The sequence below is a fragment of the Rhinatrema bivittatum genome, chromosome 2 (assembly GCF_901001135.1).
Source record: "Rhinatrema bivittatum chromosome 2, aRhiBiv1.1, whole genome shotgun sequence".
Classification (NCBI taxonomy): domain Eukaryota; kingdom Metazoa; phylum Chordata; class Amphibia; order Gymnophiona; family Rhinatrematidae; genus Rhinatrema; species Rhinatrema bivittatum.
The window spans coordinates 689,176,684-689,198,679 of record NC_042616.1 but is presented as its reverse complement, the minus strand read 5'-3'; the positions used below and the strand labels follow the sequence as shown (position 1 = coordinate 689,198,679).

The window sequence follows — 21,996 nt, the reverse complement described above, 5'->3', positions numbered from 1 at the left end:
GGTTATATTGGTCACCCTCCAGTCTAAAGGTACAATGGATGATTTTAATGATAGGTTAGACATTTTTACTAATAGATCTGAAATTTCATTTTTGAGTTCTTTCTGAACCCTGGGGTGTATACCATCTGCTCCAGTTGATTTACTACTCTTTGTCAATTTGGCCTACTACATCTTCCAGGTTCACAGTGATTTGGTTCAGTTCATCTTAGTCATCACCTTTGAAAATGGTCTCTGAAAGCAGTATCTCCCCGACATTCTCATTAGTAAACACGGAGGCAAAGAATTAATTTAGTCTTTTCGCGATGGCCTTATCTTCTCTAAAAGCCCATTTACTCCTCGATGGTCTAATGGTCCAACTGATTCCCTCGCAGGTTTCCTGCTTTAGATATATTTTTAAAAACTTTTATTATGAGTTTTTGCCTCCATGGCCAACTTCAATTCAAATTCTTTCTTAGCCTGTCTTATCAATGTTTTACATTTAACTTGGCAATGCTTATGCATTTTCCTATTTTCTTCAGATGGATCCTTCCAATTTTTGAAGGAAGCTTTTTTTGGCTAAAATAGTGGCTTTCACCACACTTCGGAGCGGCCTTGGAAGGAACGGGGAAAGCCATCGGGGCTCCCCTTGGGCTTGGCGCACGCAAGGTGCACATGTGTGCACCCTCTTGCGTGCGCCGAGCCTGGATTTTATAACATGTGCACGGTGAGGTGGGGGCTGCAGAATTTTGAAGGGGCACTTTTTGCCACTTCAAAGTTCTGCCTCCTGAAGCAGCCACCTCACCCTGCCTCATTATAGAACCGCCCCTGACTAGAGCTATAGATTTATATATTATCCCCTTTTCAGTCATTAGTTCAAATTTGATCATATAATCATCACTATTGCTAAGGGGCCCCACCACAGTTACCTCTCTCATCAAAACCTGTGTTCCACTAAGAATTAGAACTAAAATAGGTCCCTGTCTCATCAGTTCTTGAACCAATGTCTCCATGAAGCAGTCATTTAATCTGTCCAGGAACTTTACCTCTCTAGCATGTCCTGATGTTATATTTTCCCAGGCAATGTTGGGATAATTGAAGTCTCCCATTATTACTGCACTGACAAATTGGTTAGCTTCCCTGATTTCTCTTAGCATTTTATCATCTATTTCTTCATTTTGGCCAAGTGGAAGGTAGTATACAGCTATCACTATACTCTTACCTAACACTCACAGGATTTGTACCCATAAAGATTAGAGATGTGAATCGTGTCCTCGATCGTCTTAACGATCGATTTCGGCTGGGAGGGGGAGGGAATCGTATTGTTGCCGTTTGGGGGGGGTAAAATATCGTGAAAAATCATAAAAAATCGAAAAAACGTAAAATCGCAAAACCGGCACATTAAAACCCCCTAAAACCCACCCCCGACCCTTTAAATTAAATCCCCCACCCTCCCGAACCCCCCCCAAATGACTTAAATAACCTGCAGGTCCAGCAGCGGTCCGGAACGGCAGCGGTCCGGAACGGGCTCCTGCTACTGAATCTTGTTGTCTTCAGCCGGCGCCATTTTCCAAAATGGCGCCGAAAAATGGCGGCGGCCATAGACGAACACGATTGGACGGCAGGAGGTCCTTCCGGACCCCCGCTGGACTTTTGGCAAGTCTTGTGGGGGTCAGGAGGCCCCCCCCAAGCTGGCCAAAAGTTCCTGGAGGTCCAGCGGGGGTCAGGGAGCGATTTCCCGCCGCGAATCGTTTTCGTACGGAAAATGGCGCCGGCAGGAGATCGACTGCAGGAGGTCGTTCAGCGAGGCGCCGGAACCCTCGCTGAACGACCTCCTGCAGTCGATCTCCTGCCGGCACCATTTTCCGTACGAAAACGATTCGCGGCGGGAAATCGCTCCCTGACCCCCGCTGGACCTCCAGGAACTTTTGGCCAGCTTGGGGGGGGGCCTCCTGACCCCCACAAGACTTGCCAAAAGTCCAGCGGGGGTCCGGAGGGACCTCCTGCCGTCCAATCGTGTTCGTCTATGGCCGCCGCCATTTTTCGGCGCCATTTTGGAAAATGGCGCCGGCTGAAGACAACAAGATTCAGTAGCAGGAGCCCGTTCCGGACCGCTGCCGTTCCGGACCGCCGCTGGACCCGCAGGTTATTTAAGTCATTTGGGGGGGGGGGGGTTCGGGAGGGTGGGGGATTTAATTTAAAGGGTCGGGGGTGGGTTTTAGGGGGTTTTAGTGTGCCGGCTCACGATTCTAACGATTTATAACGATAAATCGTTAGAATCTCTATTGTATTGTGTTCCATAATGGTTTAAGACGATATTAAAATTATCGGACGATAATTTTAATCGTCCTAAAACGATTCACATCCCTAATAAAGATTATACTTTGAATTTAGCTTCTTGTAGGATCTTTATCTTGTTGGATTCTATGCCCTCCCAGAGAAAAAGTGCCTCCCCCTCAAATTGATCCTCCCTATCATTGCAACATAATTGGTAGCCTGGTAGAGCACTGACCCTTTGATTATCCTCCTTCTATCACGTCTCTGAGAAGACAATTATGTCAATCTCATCATTCACTGCTATGCACTCTAACTCTCCCTTCTTACTTCTTAGACTTCTGGCATTGGCATACAGACATTTCAAAGTGTGTTTTTTGTTTGTATTAACAACCTGCTTTTGAGCTGATAGGGATAATTTGGAATTGTTTAGCTCAGGTGATTATTTATTTATAGGATCATGGACTACTTTTGCTTTTATTGGAACTTCTCTGATGGGGTGCCCTAACTCTCCTGTTTCATTAGTATCCTTTGAAGATACTTTCCTCTCAACCATGCGCTGCTGAGCAACAGTCAGTTTTCCCCCTTGATCTAGTTTAAAAGCTGGTCTCTCTCCTTTTTAAAAGTTAGCACTAGCAGCCTGGTTCCACTCTGGTTAAGTTGATGCCTGTCCTTGCCACCTTTGCACCAGGCAGGTAATTTACCTGGCAGTCCTCAACTCCACCAGTCACCCAGCTATCTACATTTCTAATACTTGAATCACCAACTATAATGGTCAACCTAACTCTTCCCTCTTGGACAGTAGCCCTGGGAGACTCTTCCTCAGAGATAGAGGACAATGCATCCCCTGAAGAGCAGGTCCTTGCTACAGGATCATTTCCTGCTACATCAAGTTGATGCTTTCCGCCCTGGAGACCGTCCTGATCCAAGGCAGCACCAGGGCTGGCAGACATGAGCTGGGACTTGGCTACTATGTCCCTAAAGGTCTCATCTATATACCTCTCTGCCTCAGCTCCTCCAGGTCTGCCACTCTAGCCTCCAGAGATTGGACTCGTTCTCTGCTCTGGGTGCACACATACAACCTCCTTCTGGCAGGAAGACTAGAAGGCACCTCTCTTCTGCTGGACTGCTGTCATCATCTTAATTTTGTTGAGTTCCTAATTAATTTTAGATTGCTATGGGAGTAGGAATGCTTAGAATTAGAGTCCTTTAAATTTATTGGTGTATTCACTATTAATCTGGTAGTGACCTGCAAAGGGATGATTGAACTGTCAATAAGAGCTGGTGCAATAGTGTGATTTAGATAAGATCCTGATTGATTTTTAATGAGAAAGTGTCTCTTGCCTATAAATCAAAGGATGAGTGGTGGGTTGGATTGAGGTGGGAGAGAGGGAGGGAAAGATAAACACTGGAATTAACTCTCTCTGGCTTGCTTTTATCTCAGACACACACAAACTCTAAAGCATATAACCCACTATTTCACCTCTTCCCAAACATTTTGAAGTCCTAAGATTTCCAAGAGCCATACTTACTGATCCTTTTCAGCCACCATCAAGATGATCTTCTCCTCTCAATGATCCCCTCTTGTTGGTTCCATGACCAACTGCTGTATGAAGCAATCATTGAAGGTATCCAGGAACTTTACCTCCCTTACATGTCCGATATGACATCTACTCATTCAATACTTGGGAAGTTCGTCTCCCATTATTATTGTGTTGCCATTTTATTAGATATTCTAATTTCTTTTACCATTTTACCATCTGTTTCCTCATCCTGGCAAGGCAGGCAATAATATATCCATACTACTATACTCTTCCCTTTTACCCTTGAAATTTCTATTCATAAAGATTCCAAAGTGCAGTTTGTTTCCTGCAGAACTTTTATCCTTCTTGACTCTATGCCATCCTAGCATATCAGGCCAATTTTATCTAACCTGTCATGTTGATATAATTTGTATCCTGGTATTACAGTGTCTCATTAATTATCCTCCTTCCACCGGGTCTCTGAGATGCCTATTATGTCTATATCTTTCTTTAGCAGCATACGTTCTAACTCTCATGTCTTATTTTTCAGACTTTTGGCATTCACATACAAACATTTTAAAGTAGGGTAATTTTATTTCTATTTTTGAACTCACAACCTGCTAATTATCAGATGATACAGGCAGTTTGGAGTCATTTTATCCAATTTCTGTGTGCTCTGTTTTTAAATACATCTGGACTTTTTTCAGCTTTTGCCACCACATCTCTATTGGGACATTCTAACATACTTGGTTTGCCAGGTTGGGAGCAAAAGTGGCTTCAAAAGCTGCTTCATGAAGGCTATAAGATCTGTGGCAAATCTGATGTGGGGTGGTAGGGAGTTCCACAGTACTGGGACTGGAGCTACAAAGATTTTCTTCTTGATTTTGCTTCAAAGAAGTAACTTTGCAAATTCAGAGAGAAAATAAACTCATATATGATGATTTCAATTATGCATTAGGTGTTAGAAAGCAGGGACAATCCTAAAAAATCTGAATAAAAGGTGTTATTTTGAATTGTTGGGATCAATGAGGTCTCTCAGTAGTTTTTTCAAACTCAGGGTATAATGAATTTTATTCGCCCATAATGGTGGATATATTTCTGTCAGAAAATTTCAAAGTCCTGAATAGGAGTGAATAACATTCTTTCAGGCCAATTCTGTAAAGTGCGCTTGGCCGTGTGTACTGTTTAACAGGGGTTTAGCCGCGTGTTTTCGAGGGGCATTTATTATCCCTTATACTGTAAGGGTTCAGCACCTCAAAAATGCATGGCCAAACCCCCTGAAAACTAATAGCGCTCATCACATGCAAATACATGTTGCTGAGGCTATTAGTCAGTCACCCAGGATTCAGAAAATACTGCTTTTCTGTCCCCCCTCCATCCAACTTAATATCCTAGCAATATTAAGTCAGAGGAACCAAAAATGTAAAAATTTATTTATTTATTTATTTATTTATTTATTTATTTAATGTTTGTTTTATACCGATGACCGTTTACACATCGCATCGGTTTACAGTTAAAAAGGAACAATTGGGCAGAACCCTTACATATAACATTGAAAAAACAGGTTAACTTTTGGGCAGGGCCCTTACATGTAACTGAGAACAAGGAGGTTAAAACTGGGAATAAATTAAAATTTAAAAAAATTAAAATAAATAAATAAAATAAATCAAATAAATTAAATTAAATTAATTAAATTAAATTAAATAAATTAAAATAATTAAAATAAATAAATTAAAATTTAAAAAAATTAAAATAAAAAATAAACAAATAAATAAATGTGCCGGCCAGTCCAGTTAGGAGAACGGACGCTCAATTTTACTGGTGTACATTTTCCTAAACGATCGCTGTCAGCGAGTTTGTAAAGCCGACAATTGTAAAATTGAGGGTCAGTTTCCTGAACCCCCTGACAGAGCCACCTCTCCTGGGCCAAGGAGGCGCTAGGGGCGTATAATCATCCTTAGCGCCTCCTTTTAGCACAACCCCTCATTTAAACATAGAATCGCACGCCCAGGAGAGGTGGCTGGGCACGTGTCGGAAGAGCGGACGCTCAACATGGAGTGCCCGTTCTTCAGTGATCTTTCCTGAATCAGCCTGCTTGTTTTTAAACTCTTGCTAATATTTCACCTTTAACTGGTTAATTCCTATTCCTGTGATAGTTTTCTTTGTACACAGGGATTTTTTTTATAGTGATACACTTTTCACTGTATTCACAGTTATATGATGTACTTATAACAAAACGTTTTTTTAAATTCTTAACTACTTGGCAGTGTTTAATGCATATAGGAAATATATATGGAAAATTTCAGTATATCATGGAATATTACTACAACGAGTGGAAAGAAACAGAGAGACTGACTTCCTATTTCAATTTCACAACTGGGAAGCAGAAATAAAAAAATTCAGTACATAAATCAGAGAAAATATTTATTTACAGACATGTAAAAAGTATGTTACAGCATTTTAAACAAAAAAATGTCATGACCAATACATCAGTAAGCAAGAATGAAATTGTACACATACTTCATATTCTATTTCATTTCCAAAGTGTTTTTCTTAGAAATAACACTTTTGGCAGAGTGGGAGTGTACTTACTATTTGGAAATTATAATACGGGAGAAAGCAGGATTTCTGGAACCAAGGAGGGTCATTTTCTATAGCTTTCGCATGCGAAAAGGGACTTTCCACTTGTGATAGCTAGATCAGGGTGGATTCGGGGGTGGAGTTGGCACTGAAAGGGGAGGAGTTGAGGCTGCAATGTGTTTTTTTTCTTTTTATATATATATATATATATATATAAATAAATAAAAACCTTTCACGGTGGTGCTATTTTTTTGCGAACGCTGGCAGCGATGGCACCGTGGTGCGATTGCTGCCGGCTTTCGCAGGCCCGCCCCCCGCTTCGTCCCCCCACCCCCCCGGTACTGCGCAATTCACTAAGGCCTGCAATTTTAGAAAATCCAGGCCCAAGTGAGATGGTATGGTGCATGGATAGAGTACATGAAAAGTAGAAAAGGTGTACTGTGTTAACCCACTATAAGCTTGAATCTTTGAATGATCATTAGTTATATAAAAGTATTGTCTCAACCTAACTACTTCACTGGTTTCCTTTCAGATAATTTTATTCAGAGCATCAAACAAAGAGGCAAATAATGAAATTCTGTCTCACTGGTTACAATTACAAAGCTAGTGTTTACAACAGAAAATAATGTTTTGTACATATGACCAGACACACTCAGTGAAAAAAAATCTCAGAAGGATTTGGGATTAAGAATGCATAATAAATCGCTTTAAACATTTTTCCTTATACCAATGATTCAGGCATAGGTGTATCTCTTTTTAAAAAAAAGAACATGAAGATCAATAATAAAAATTATTGAATAAAAAACATTAACTGCTATATGTTCCTCTAATATTCTATGAATGACATCATAGAATATTTTGTAAATTGTAATCTTTCCGCCTTCATCTCCTTTTCACTAACTGGGTCAGATTTTTTCATGAGCTCAAATAAATATTTTGCCCATTGTAAAATTAATATGGATGACTGACTTAATGACTTGGTAGCAATGCTACCATGATATAAGACGGAATTGGCCTGCTCCAAGAGGCACAAACAGGTCTGGTTTTCAGGATATCCATAATGAATGTGCATGAAATATATTTGCCCACATGCCTTTATTGTATGCAAATGTATATTATGCACATTCATTATGGATATCCTGAAATCCAGACCTCTTTGTGGCTCTTGAGGACCAGAGTTGGTCACCCCTGACTTAATAGATTGTGCTAAAAGATTAGATTATGGACCTGATCTATCATAGGGAGAGTGATGGCTTGCTTACTTGTTGAGTGCTATCTACAGGCTGAATTTTTATCAACAAGGCAGCGGTTTCAGACAAACTCTCCTGTGGGCTTTCCAATCAAAGGAAAAGAACATTAATAAAAGCCCTGTGAGAAAGCCCCCAGACAGCTTCACAAATAGCAAGACATTTTGTTACTTTTATGCCCTTTGAAAGTATGTTAAAATATTACTATCATTACAAACAGAAGTAATTTGCCAAGGTTCCATATGACTAGTGTAAGCAAACTGTGCATAGCATCAGTAAATATACTGCACATAAAAGTAATATGTGGATTAAGCTCAAGTACAAATCAAAACAAAAGAATCCAAAGGGAAACCACTACATATAAAGAACCAGAAAATAGAACCCAATGAAAGTTTTTTGAAATAAGTCTTTGGTTGGCAGCAATCACGTGTATATCTCTATAGACAGGTGTCAGCAAGGCTAGGACCGTCCGGACCTCTTCCCCATAAGGGGGCTTATTATTTATTAGTGATTAACTCTTCACTAACTGGGACTGTTGTGGTTATTGGGTTTATATGCTCTAAAAAGGTGCTTAAAAATATTCTGAACTACAGGTGGATGAATGAACTGTCTGGGCGGTCCTAGCTTACGACAGCAGGACAGGCCATCAGGCTTGCAGACACCTGCTATAGAGATATGCACGTGATGGCTGCCGACCAAAGACTTATTTCAAAAAACTTTCATTTAGTCCCTTTTACTTTTTGGTTTTTAAGTTTACGTACGACACTAAACAGAATGTTAAAAATACTGGGCCATATTTTAAAAGGATTTACGCACGTAACCGGCCTTACACGCGTCAGTCCTATTTTAAAAAGGCCCGGCGACGCGCGTAAAGCCCCGGGACGCGTGTAAGTCCTGGGGCTTTACAAAAGGAGTGGTCCGGGGCGGGGCAGGTCAGTCCAGGGGCGGGGAGGGGCCAGAGGCCTCCGACAGAGCGGCCATTACTGCTGTGTTGGAGGATCGCGTGCCGGCAAGCTTCTGGCGCGCGCAACTTGTGCCTGCCCAGAGGCAGGTGCAAAAAGTAAGATAATTTTGGGGGTGTTAGATTAGGGCTAGGGGGGAGAAAGGTTAGGGGAAGGGGTGGGAAGGTTAGATTAGGGGAAAGGGAAGTTCCCTTCCAGGCCGTTCCGAAATCAGAGGGAATGGGGAAAGGCAGCGCGGCTCAGCGTGATCAAGGTGCACAATTGTGCACCCCCTTGCGCACGCCGACCCCTGATTTTATAACTTGCACGCACCTGTGTGTGCAAGTTATAAAATCGGGCGTACATGTGCATGCGCGCTTCTTTTAAAATCTACCCCTCTAGGTTTAAAAATGGAGAATCTTAAGCCAAAGGTTTCAGCCTTTAACCCAGCCATTGTGTACACTGCAGTGGGTTTAGACTATATTGCCTAATCATATGCATTTATTTGTGCAAAGATATGTAACCATCAGGTTTCCCTGATAGAGTGCAGGCTGATTCCGAGTCCCTTGGAGTGAAGAGCTTTCTCTATATCTTTGTTTCTGATCCTAACAAGCAGCAAGTAGGATTCTTCATGCTTTCTTCACTGCCAACCCTTCTCTCACCCTTACCCACTATTAGCATCCCCAAATATTAGCAAAGGAGGCAAGTGCAGCCCATGCAGGGAGCCCCGGTAATGATATTCTGTAAACCAGTGGGGGTATTTACGCTGCCCATGTTGATCTCACCACTTTATAAACTGTGTAACCCTAGAGCAGTGTGAAATAGATTACTCCATTTTCACAGTGTGACAAGACTACTGTGCTTGAAAGAGTCTGAATGACTGAAAGGGTGGTTTGATTAATAAAATGGAAAGGGGGCTTGGGAGGGAGAATTATTTTTCTGAAGTCACACTAGCATTCAGCAATTGCTTAGCAGAAAATTGCTAGTACAGGCAAACATCACCGTTCCCTCTTAACGCGCTCTGCTGTGAGAAAAAGAAACATTTTAAAATAAGTGCACTGAAGGCCAGGTGTCTATCAGAAAAGACCTTGATGAATAAGGCCCTAAAAGTTAGGTTTAAAACTTGGAATAACTATTGATTACCATTTTACATTAGCAGCCCACTGCAGAGTGTCTGTATTGATGTCTGAAAGTGCCTTCTTTAAAGAGGTTTCATTTTGGATTCAGCTTTCAGACCTCTCCCCCTATTACCAGTGAATGCCTGCCACCTTTGGATAATACTGCTGAAACCCTGCACTTACTCTTCCTTATTCTCTGATAGGTTTAATAATCTTATCTCACCTACAGTGAAGATAATTATGCGTACTGCCATGTGACCTTTTCAAACTGGAAACAAAATCCATGTCTACAATTCACAGAAGGGGCTATAATTATTTATGTGTGTGAATATACATATTTTAAAAGCTGAGTGAAACATTGCCTCGATTTAAAAAATCTACCTGATCACCCATTTAAAAATATTTTCACTCTTTAGCTTGCTGGGCTAACAGTTCATGAACATAGAGGAAACCTTGCACTTTGATATTATGTTACAACTAAACATGATGCCTATAAATTATGATTCACATTGAATAAATTAAAGAGGACATTTACTATGCAATGTGTTTGATGGCTGCCTGAAGGAAAAAGTATTACGCTATAAACACATAGCAAGTGCAGTATTAGCTGACCTTAAATATGACCAGAAAGCATGCTATTCATAAAAATAGCATTTACAAATATACAAATGTGTACAGTGTTCCCCACATCTTTTAAATATATTCTCCACATTATCATACATCAGTCTCTAGGACCTCAAAATAAATATAAAAAAATAATAATTAAGCAGGAAAAAAAACACATTTACAATCTGAACAATAAAAATCCAACAGTTGTACAGCTTAGAACATATGAGAAATGAACAAAAACCTCTGTTGTCCTGAAGTGAACACAGCATACATACAAACTGATTCAAAGACGCTGATCTCCAGCAAGAAACCGGTTTATATTTCAGGGAGAAGTCACAGTGTATCCTCTCAGGCTCCGCAGGCACTGCACTTGACTGTTATTCACTTCATCTGCAGAGACTGAGAAATGAAATAACGTGCTTTAGTAAGAAAACATGAACCTTAGACTTACTCCCATAACTGGGAACACTGAAGTGTGACAAGTTCATCAGTGGAACCATAGGTGAGTCCCCGCACCCCTCAATACTGAGCAAACTCCTTCACTGTGTCAAGGGAGGGGGAATTTATGGCATTTTGAAAAGTTGGCTCCTCTGCGTAGGGCAACATATTTGGTCATGGCATTGCAGTCGCTTTGGGGTTCAATCATACTTGCAGAGATATGCATTTTCTTATGATTTTTTTTCAATACAGGTTGTCTGGGAGATAGCACAGCTACAGCCTCTGACCTTATATAGCAATGCTTCTCACAAACAGCACCGGAAGGGAAGAGCAATTCTGAAAGAGATATATAAGGGTAAAAATCATTTTACCCATGTTGGCTGACCTTTCCCTTTTAAGTCTTCCAGGGGGCGGGTTTAGATCGGGGGAGGAAAAGTATGTGCATGGATTGCATTTTCAGACCTTCGAGCGCACCCTGCCAGCAAAGATCTGCCTGAAGAAAAAGCAGGTCGTTCCACTGAGTGCATGCACTTTGTACCCATGGAAAGAGTCAAAGCATAAGTACGTGTGCATTTTCAGTTTGAATGTTAGTGCTGAGCTTGTGGATAAGAAACATGCGTGGCTTTGCCCCAGTGCAGACGGTTTGAAAATTGCCCCCAATATGTTTATACAGAGAGTCACCTTTTAAGTTCATAAATTTTGTTTTTTTTTTGTATCGGTTTAGGTTGTCCCACGATATTGGCCTTACAGAACATAACGCAGAACATAACTCTCCTCTGTATTCGCTAAGATTTGGATTTGGCTGGAGTAAATTTTCTTGCTTATGCCAAAATGACTTACAGTCGTCATCCTAGGGACATGATTTAGCAGTGCTTCCATTCAATTGTACTCACAGCGGTGCTTTTAAGTATTCTCTGCTCTCTGAAAACGAGTCTGATTTAAAACAGAGGCTGGGCTCAGCATTAATAATTAACACAAACTACAAGGTGCCTATTCGAACAGCAAACATATTTTATTTAGCAGCCAAGAAAACAACAAAACCAGTGTACGTGGCCTTGTATATCATCATTCCATACTATACATCTTGAGAGCTGTGCAAATCCCTCCTGGCAAAATTTTTCCTATTAAGGTTGTGCTCTAGTTATTCATGTTGATATAATTAGAAAAGGTACAGAGAAGGGTGACCAGGATGATAAAGGGGATGGAACAATTCCCCTATGAAGAAAGGCTAAAGCACTCTTCAGCTTGGAGAAGAGACGGCTGAGGGGAGATATGATAGACGTCTATAAAATAATGAGTGGAATGCAAGGAGTAAATGTGAATCACTTTACTTTTTTGAAAAGTACAAAGACTAGGGGATACACAATGAAATTGCTGGGTAATTCATTTAAAACTAATAAAAGACATTTTTTTTTACTCAACGTATAATTAAGTTCTGGAATTCATTGAGAGGATGTGGTGAAAGCTATTAGTAAGCTGTATTTAGAAAAGGTTTGGACAAGTTCCTGGAGGAAAAGTGCATTAACAATTATTAAGGAAGAGTTGCAGAAATCCACTGCTTATTCTTGGGATAAGCAGCTTGGAGTCTGTCTACCCCTTGGGTTCCTGCCAGGTACTTGTGACCTTTAACATCAATATAATATTTTATTAATATAGAAAAACCCCCTTTCTATAACCCTACATAGACAAATTAAAAACTAAGCTAGCACATTCATCCACATCCAACACAATAAAAACATTGCATGAAGTTTGAAAAATTAATGCATACATGTTTCTTTCATATTAGTATAATTATACATCCAATTTTATAAGTGCAAATATGCAAAAATCATACATATGATAATTCAACGATTTTAGAATCCATCTGTAATAGGTCCGACAAAAGATATCTTCGTTTCGCCTCTGTAATCTTGAGGCTTCCTCAGGGACTATTTTAATAGCGTTATACTTGCAGTCATGCAATTGCTGTGGGTGACGTTAATTTACGTCACTTCCGAGGAAACCGTCATGATAGTTTGAATATGTGGGCCGGTTGATGTGGCAAAAACTTTGCTTTGTCGTCAAGAGAAAGTGCAATTGTATTATAAATTGAAGACTGTGAGCCACAGGAACGGCATTATCCAGCCTATGACAATATCTTTTCATAGATATGTTGCAACATTCGGGTGTCCGAATTTTTCTGCAGTGAATAACATGGCAATTGCATGACTGCAAGTATAACGCTATTAAAATAGTCCCTGAGGAAGCCTCAAGATTACAGAGGCAAAACGAAGATATCTTTTGTCGGACCTATTACAGATGGATTCTAAAATCGTTGAATTATCATATGTATGATTTTTGCATATTTGCACTTATAAAATTGGATGTATAATTATACTAATATGAAAGAAACATTTATGCATTAATTTTTCAAACTTCATGCAATGTTTTTATTGTGTTGGATGTGGATGAATGTGCTAGCTTAGTTTTTAATTTGTCTATGTAGGGTTATAGAAAGAGGGTTTTTCTATATTAATAAAATATTATATTGATGTTAAAGGTCTCTCTATTTTTGTTATATGTTGATACAGTGATATAGGGAGTTGTACTTTAAATTGCTCTTAGTATTGTTATACCTAGTAGGTACTTGTGGCCTGGCAGGAACTGGAAATAGGATACTGGTCTTGATGGACTTTTAGTCTGACCCAGTATGGCAAGCCTTATGTTCTTATGCTCTTGGATGTGTCAGAGTGCCCTGGAGCTCAGCAAAAAGATGCATTTAAATAGTCACTGCTAAAACAGACCACAATAAAATCAATTACTGAGCAGACTAGATGGGCCAACAGGTCCTTATCCACTGTCATATTCCTTATTTATGTTTTTATATGCACTTTGAGAATTGTGCAAATCTCCTTTAATATAAACTTGCTTTTATTGTACACCACCTTGAGCCTTTGGGAAAGGCTTAAATAAATAAAAATTAGATTAATCCCCTAATGATAATCCCTTCCATGTTATCCACTATTTCTCATTACCAGCTAGGGATGTGAATCGTTTTAGGACGATTAAAATTATCGTCCGATAATTTTAATATCGTCTTAAACTGTTATGGAACACAATACAATAGAGATTCTAACGATTTATCGTTATAAATCGTTAGAATCGTGAGCCGGCACACTAAAACCCCCTAAAACCCACCCCCGACCCTTTAAATTAAATCCCCCCCCCTCCCGAACCCCCCCCCCAATGACTTAAATAACCTGCGGGTCCAGCGGCGGTCCGGAACGGCAGCGGTCCGGAACGGGCTCCTGCTACTGAATCTTGTTGTCTTCAGCCGGCGCCATTTTCCAAAATGGCGCCGAAAAATGGCGGCGGCCATAGACGAACACGATTGGACGGCAGGAGGTCCTTCCGGACCCCCGCTGGACTTTTGGCAAGTCTTGTGGGGGTCAGGAGGCCCCCCCCAAGCTGGCCAAAAGTTCCTGGAGGTCCAGCGGGGGTCAGGGAGCGATTTCCCGCCGCGAATCATTTTCGTACGGAAAATGGCGCCGGCAGGAGATCGACTGCAGGAGGTCGTTCAGCGAGGGTTCCGGCGCCTCGCTGAACAACCTCCTGCAGTCGATCTCCTGCCGGCGCCATTTTCCGTACGAAAACGATTCGCGGCGGGAAATCGCTCCCTGACCCCCGCTGGACCTCCAGGAACTTTTGGCCAGCTTGGGGGGGGCCTCCTGACCCCCACGAGACTTGCCAAAAGTCCAGCGGGGGTCCGGAAGGACCTCCTGCCATCCAATCGTGTTCGTCTATGGCCGCCGCCATTTTTCGGCGCCATTTTGGAAAATGGCGCCGGCTGAAGACAACAAGATTCAGTAGCAGGAGCCCGTTCCGGACCGCTGCCGTTCCGGACCGCCGCTGGACCCGCAGGTTATTTAAGTCATTTGGGGGGGGGTTCGGGAGGGTGGGGGATTTAATTTAAAGGGTCGGGGGTGGGTTTTAGGGGGTTTTAATGTGCCGGTTTTGCGATTTTACGTTTTTTTGATTTTTCACGATTTTTCACGATTTTTCACGATATTTTACCCCCCCAAACGGCAACAATACGATTCCCTCCCCCTCCCAGCCGAAATCGATCGTTAAGACGATCGAGGACACGATTCACATCCCTATTACCAGCTGCTCTCCTTTTCCTTCCTGCCTTCTCCCTATCTAGATTACAGGTCCTTCCTTTTCCCTGGTATGTGGTTCCTTTCTCCCCTGTCTCTGTCCCCATCAGCAGTGACGAAATGCCAGAAGAAACACAATGGAGGGAGTTATGGCAGGCCGAAAGGATTGTAACTCTTTTTCGTTAGCGCCATCTCCCATAAAGCTTGATGTCATTTGGCCTTGGATCAACCTATACCCCAAGAAGAAAGCAGCAAGAAAATTATTGGAAGGTTTCCAAAACGGTTTCACCTTTCCAGTGCAGGGCAATATGGAAGGTATGCAGGCAACGGACATCCCATCCAGAACATAACATGCAGACCTGGTGCAGCAGAAGCTGGAGACAGAATTGGCTATGAGACCTTTCAGCTCCCCCCTTCAGGAAAATGGCAATCTTCCCACTAGCTATCATCCCAAAAAAGGAACCGGGCAAGTATCGTCTGATTCAAAATTTGTCCTACCCCGAGAGGCATCAATGAATGATCACTTTCCAGACAAAGAGTCTACAGTGCAATATGTGTCATTCGATAGCATTATCACCAAACTCCGCAAATGCGGCAAAGGGGCTATCATGGCAAAAACTGACATAGAGTCCGCTTTCCACCTGCTTCCGGTCAACCCAACAGTTTCCTGTTACTGGGTTTCAGTTTCAAGGGCAAGTATTACTTCAACAAATACATGCCTATGGGGTACTCCAATTTGTGTGCATACTTCGAGCTTTCCGGTTCCTTCCTTCACTGGGTCACCGTGCAAAAATCCGGTCTTGAGGCCATAGTACGCTATCTAGACTATTTTTTGTTTGTAGGCCCATTTGGCACACAGACATGTGCACGCCTGTTGTCTGCATTTCACACTTTAGCTGTTGAATTAGGCATCCCCTTAGCACTAGGGAAAATCGAGGGTCCCACCACTATGATCACATTTCTGGGAATCGAGTTGGACTCCACCGCAAGGGTATCCCGATTGCCCGAGGATAAGCTGCAGAATCTACATCACATAATCGGACTTGCATTGTCAGCTAATAAATTGACCTTAGTGGAGGTCCAATCCCTAATCAGCACCCTAAACTTTGCATGCAGGATTATCCCGATGGGGAGGATGTTTTTGAGGAGACTGCCCGCTTGCACAGCAGGAATGAGCCATCCAAAACATCACTTTCAATTCACATGGACCGTTAAAGAAGACCTGGCAATATTTTGAGCAATTCTAACGGGATCTGAGTATGGCTGGAGCCCCCCATATCCAGTCGTGACCTCAGCATACATTCCGATGCCTTGGGGGACTTCAATTTCAACGTGTATTGGCAGGGTTCATGGTCCATCGAGCTGTGGCCACTATAATGGGTAGAATCAGGCCTCACTCGCAATATTACCTTTCTCGAGCTCTTTCCCATCCTTGTCACTTTGGTTATATGCGGCGACAGGCTGCGCAATAAACACATAGAATTCTGGTGTGACAATATGGCCGTGGTTCAGGTCATAAACTGATCGTCCACCAGATGCCGCAAAGAAGAAGAGCTGCTAAAGGAGGTGGTAATCACCAGCTGCTACCTCATGTTCCTGGAATGCATAACAGCATTGCAGACACCTTGTCAAGGGGTAAATGGAGTCTCTTTTGTAAACAGGTACCTGGAGAAGACACAGAGGGAATCCTGGTGCCGGTGCATTTGAGGAACATTGGAGTGACACGACTTGAGACCTCCTACAGAGATCGGTAGCCCCAGCTACAGGGATGCTTATTGTAGAGTGTACACCGCCATGTCTAATTTTTTGAAGGGACACAGTTGGGATAGCGGGTCTGTATAGGAGGGGTTAATTGCAGAGTACATAGCTTGGGCCAAAGATAAAGGAAAATCTAGAGACATGGTCGTTAAGCAGCTCGCTGGTTTTTCCTTTTTCTCCAAGGTCCGGGGTTGGGGCGACTCCGCCAAAGGTTTTCTAGTTAAGAAGATAATGTTCAGGTGGGCTAGAAAGAAAAGGCCAGCACATGATGGGAGGCATTCAATCACTAACAACCTGCTCATTCAACTTTGCCTCCAACTTTGCTCTTCTTCGCTCCAGCGCTGATCTTCATCATCCCTCGCCGCTCGGTGCCTGTTGAAAGGGGAGGCCTGCGCAGTCGGTGCCACCGACCCGCCGGGGTAAGGCCCTTTAAATTTCTCCCTTACCCATGGCAGCGCCGACGCTGACCGCGAGACGCTTCAGCAACTTCCGGCTTCCTTCCAAGGCCCATCGTGTGGCCGGCCAGCGAGAATCCAGCCAATCAGGGCGATCCCGGCCAGCCAATCACACGAGGCCCAAAAGTGCTTTAAATTCAAGCACTCCTCCGGCGCCGCGCGCTGAAGGTACGTGACAAAGGGGCAGGCCCCTTTGTGCGCCCCTTCGTGCAGCCCCTGAGAGTAGCCACAACCCACCAACCCCTCTTCTACACCTTCACCACAATCTCATCTTCCCACAACCCGCCTAAACCACACTCAGCATCGCGGCTGCCTCCAATCCCCCCACCCACGCACCTCACCCACCCACTGCACTACCGGGCTATTCTCGACCCCGCAGCGCCGCCCAAACCTGGGATCTGAACCCACCGCTCGAAGCCTACCGCCTCCAGTTGCCGTGGGGCGCCCAACCCGCAAGCCCTCAGATCATCTCCAATTAGACACCAGAGGTTCATAAACCTCATGCAGAAAAGGTGTGGATGACAAAAGAAGCAAGGATACAAACCAGAGTGACACCAGACCAACAAACGAATAGAACACCACTGACCATACCAATAAAAAGCATCTCTTATACTAAGCTGCTTATGTCTCCCCTGGGATAAGTGTGAAGAATATATCCCAATTCTCCAGCACCTCAAACCCTGCTCCTTGCTTCATTTCCCTCCAATGGAACTACCGGAAGAAATGCTAACTCATCAGATTCCCATCAGACACCAACGTCACCACAATAGCTTTTATCCTGCGCTAGAACTACCATCAAGAAGTCATAGATCTTTCATACCAATCATGATCACCCCCCTTACCCAGCTCTTAGGGCTCACCCTACTTTCAGTAACCCTATTTAACGCCCAATCCCTGACTAAAAAGGCACACATCCTCAACGACTATCTACTGGACTCCGACCCAGACATCTGTGCCATCACAGAAACCTGGTTAAAAAACTCAGACATTGCGCTAATTAACCAACTACTGATACACAAGTACGACATATTATCGTACTTATCGTACACAGACACAAAAAATATTATCGTATTATCGTACACAGACACAAAAAAAGAGGGGGCGGTTTACTACTAGCTACCAAAAAAGAACTCAGACTTACATCGCATACCATCAGATCCAAGTCGAAACTGGAACTGGGCTTAGTCAAATCGCAACAACTTCAACTACTACTAGTTTACGCCCCTCCAGGATTTCTAGAAGCTGACGCCTCTCCTCTTATTGAAACCATAGTGAAGCACATCGATACAGACCTTCCGACCATGATCATGGGAGATTTCAACTTACATACCGACGCCTCACCCCGCTCCCCCAATTGCGAAACACTCCTCAACTCCCAGTGCAATGGGATTCACGCAGATCGTCGATAAACCGACACACAAAGCAGGACACACGCTGGACCTTATCTTTATTAATTCGAAGTTCTCCTGCTCTTCAGCACCCTCTTGTACTCCAGTCTCCTGGTCAGATCACTTTCTGATAACCACCAAGGTCTCCGCAAAACAACAGACTCACAGCCAGCAGTATCCCTCTACCATTCACTTCAGGAAATCATGTGCATCCGAGATACTCAGTGACAATCTGTCAAAAGAACTCTCAAACCTGGATCTATCCAACCCCGATTCAGCCGTTCTCTCATGGCACAACATCACGGAAGTAGTAGCAAACAAATTATGCCCCACAGTCTCCAAAATAATAAATCCAGAAAAAAAAGGAAATCAACCCTGGTTCTCTACTGAGCTCAAACGGATGAAACAAGTCCTACGTTACAAAGAAAACAGATGGCGCAAAGCTCCCAACTCTTCTACGCTATCGACATACAAAGGAACCCTACATCATTACAGGACCTCTATTCTAAAGTCAAAAAAAGAATACTACGCCGACAAAATCCACGATCTTCAATATGATGCTAAGGTGCTTTTTTCTTACGTGTCACAAATCACTAAGTCATCTCCATCGATGATACCAGACGAACAGGCACAATCTAAGGCCAACGAACTTGCATCTTTCTTTCAACAGAAGATTTCAAACACCCTGGCACTCCTACCAACCAATACTACCCCCAGCTCTACATTCACCAACACTCACTCCTACACTGGAGTCAAACTCAACAACTTTGAATTAACATCCTCCAGTGAGATCGAATCTCTCCTCAAGAGACAGAAACCTTCTAGCCATCCAGCTGACAACATACCATCCAAACTTATGCTACTGATTCCTAACAGGATCTCTGGATCTCTAGCGAACATTATAAACTGCTCTTTAACCCAAGGGATGTACCCAGACAGCTTAAAAACTGCCTCTCTTAAACCCCTCCTAAGAAGCACAATTTAGACCCCAAAGAACTTTCTAACTTCCGTCCCATGTCGAATCTCCTTTTCTTAGCCAAATTAAAAGAGAATACTCAGCTTTCAGAATATCTAGAAGAACACAATATCCTATACCCATCCCAATACGGATTTCGCAAATCCCACAGTACAGAAACTCTTCTCATATCATTAACAGACCATATTATTATGGGACTAGACAAGGGCTACTCCTTTCTTCTAGTACTCCTAGACATTACGGCGGCATTCGACACCGTCAACCACTTCATCCTCCTGAATCGCCTAGCCGACATAGGGATAGCTGGTTTAGCCCTCAGTTGGTTCACGTCTTTTCTCAATAACAGAAGCTTCAAAGTTAAAATTAATGATAAAGAATCACCTTCGACTAGGTCCTCGCTTGGTGTACCTCAAGGATCCTCTTTATCACCCACCCTCTTTAACATCTACCTCCTCCCCCTCTGCCAGCTTCTAACAGACCTTAACTTAATTCATTACCTATATGCAGATGACGTGCAGATTCTGATTCCGATAACAGAATTTATCGCAAAATCTCTCACGCACTGGAACAACTGCCTAAAATCGATCACCAGCCTTCTCAACAGTCTTAATCTGGTTCTTAACGCATCTAAGACCGAACTCCTCCTCATCTCCCCCAACCAAGACAACCCCCTCCCACAGACAATCCACAATACCCAGCTCAAAATGATCAACACCACAACCAAAGACTGTTTCTATAGACTTCAGGTTCTAAAAAGACTCAAACCCCTACTATTTTTCCACGACTTCAGGACAGTTCTTCAAGCCTTGCTATTTGCCAAAATAGATTACTGCAGTGCTCTTCTCATGGGTCTCCCTAACTCCACCACCAAGCCATTACAGTTGATATAGAATGCCGCGGCAAGACTCCTGACCAGCACCAACTGTGGAGAACACATATCACCTATCCTCCGTAACTTACATTGGCTTCCAGTGAACTACAGAATCCTGCACAAATCACTCACCTTAATTCACAAATCCATCTACAATCACCTTCATCTGGACCTTGAATTCCTTCTCAAACTCCATATCTCCAATAGACTGACAAGAGAACTATACAAAGGAACCCTACAAGCACCACCTACCAAAGCATCACGCCTCACCTCGACCAAAGACCGATCATTCTCGTCAGCAGGCCCAGCTATCTGGAACCCTGCCTCTTAACATTTAGGAAAAAACTTAAGACCTGGCTTTTCTGCCAAGCCTTCCCAGATCCCCCGGATACACACTAGACGACTGAACCTCCTCATGAACAATGGATCTCTGTACCTCCTCAAGTATTTAATAAGACCCACCCCTGATTATACAATTGTTTACACTCCTGGTTTACTGCGTTCTTAAGCCTTTCTTTCCAGCTGCCTATGCCTCCAAGTTTACCTACCTTGTTAAATGTAACTTTGTTCTTCCTGTTCAATTTACTATTTTTTACTGTTTTTTGTTACAGTTCCCCTGTTCGATGTAAACCGATCTGATATGGTCATTTAACCATGAAGGTCGGTATAGAAAAGTGTTAAATAAACAAATAAATAAATAAGTACAAAGTTACACGTTTCCGCGCTGCTTTTTCCTTAGCCTTATTCGGTGTGATGCATATTAGTGAACTGATGGCGATGTCTAAACATGATAAGAGTTTACGAGGATTATTGACGCAGAACATCTCGATATCTGGTGATTCCGCTCATATAATGATACAAAGGTCAAAAACAGATCAGACAACAAGGGGTTCCAGCTATGCCTGAAATGCACGCTATCTCAGGTCACTTGCCTGGTCCAGAATTTGCAAAATTTCATGATACTGAGACCAGGCAGTGGCAAGTTCTTATTGATACATGCTGACCGATTACCCCTTACATGATATCAATTTTCAGTGATACTGGTGCATGCGCTGGTCGCCGGAGGCCACAATGCGAACAATTACGGAACGCAGTCCTTCTGAATGGGGGTGGCCACCAGTGCGGCGCAGGCTGGTTTGCAAATAGATGCCATCCAGAGAATCGGGTGATGGATGTGCAGCGCAGTGTACTCTTATATTAGAACCGAGCATGTTTGAGTGGATAACCATGTCTTCTTTTCTCTGTCAACCTCTCTTTACAGGTTTGTGCCAAAGGCAAAGGACTGTTTGGATTATTAGATATTCCTTTGTTCACTGAGCCAGAAGGGGGGCCATGGCTTAGTCGTACGGGACTCATTTGGGGTTGGCCGCCCGGGATGTCCGTATTTTATGGATGGGCAAAGGAGGTATATCCTGGGAGCAGCTTCTCCCACTCACTCAGATCAAGAAGGATATGATGGCTAAGCATAGCGTCATTGTCATTCATCTGGATGGTAACAACATTGGCTCATCGACCTGCATATGGCTAATTCGCCGCATGAATACAGATCTGAGTGAGTTGGCGTCCTGGTTCCCCAATACATGCTTCATTTGGTTCAACATCATACATCGAATAAAGTGAAACGACAGCAGGCTATGCAGGCGAGGCCATAAAAAGATCAACAGGGGGTGGGCCTTTGGGTGTGGAAACTCAGAGGCCAGCAGATA

At 43.0% G+C, this 21,996-nt stretch overlaps 1 protein-coding gene across 2 annotated transcripts in view; it reads right to left on the bottom strand.

Annotated features, from left to right (window-relative positions):
- Positions 1–8,904: 8,904 nt before the first annotated feature.
- The window catches only part of RALYL (RALY RNA binding protein like), a 666,364-nt gene continuing 653,272 nt past the window's right edge, over positions 8,905–21,996 (bottom strand). For both annotated transcript variants that reach the window (XM_029591573.1, XM_029591574.1), the window contains exon 8: positions 8,905–10,667. The gene's annotated coding sequence lies outside the window, so the exon portion shown is untranslated. The remainder of the gene's footprint in view (positions 10,668–21,996) is intronic.